Raw genomic sequence first — 441 nt, forward strand, 5'->3', positions numbered from 1 at the left:
TAGGAGCCTATGTTTGCGTTTTTTTTCCTTTGTTTTGTTTTCTATTTTTATTTTTAGTTTCATCCTATATCTATTTTTTTTAGCCTTGTTTTAATCCATAATTAATAAAATTAAAAATTTTATGCCTTAAAGATATGAATGTCGTATGAATCCATCACCTCTCTTAAATGAAAAATGCTTTAATCACAAAAGAACAAGAAGTACAGGATTTCAAAATTTATCATTGAAACTAGCTGAACTAGCTTGATGTGGTGACAATACTTTTTGCTTTCTGAATGAATGCTTGAACAGTGCATATGTCTCTTGAAATTGTTGTTTTGAGAATGTTAAAAAGTGTTGGCTCTTGAAAGAATGAAAAAAAGAGAACTGTTATTGAGGATCTAAAAATAATTAGATTGATTCTTGAAGCAAGAAAAAGCAGTGGATACAAAGAAAAAAAAA

The sequence above is a fragment of the Arachis duranensis genome, chromosome 2 (genome assembly GCF_000817695.3).
Source record: "Arachis duranensis cultivar V14167 chromosome 2, aradu.V14167.gnm2.J7QH, whole genome shotgun sequence".
NCBI classification, from domain to species: Eukaryota; Viridiplantae; Streptophyta; class Magnoliopsida; order Fabales; family Fabaceae; genus Arachis; species Arachis duranensis.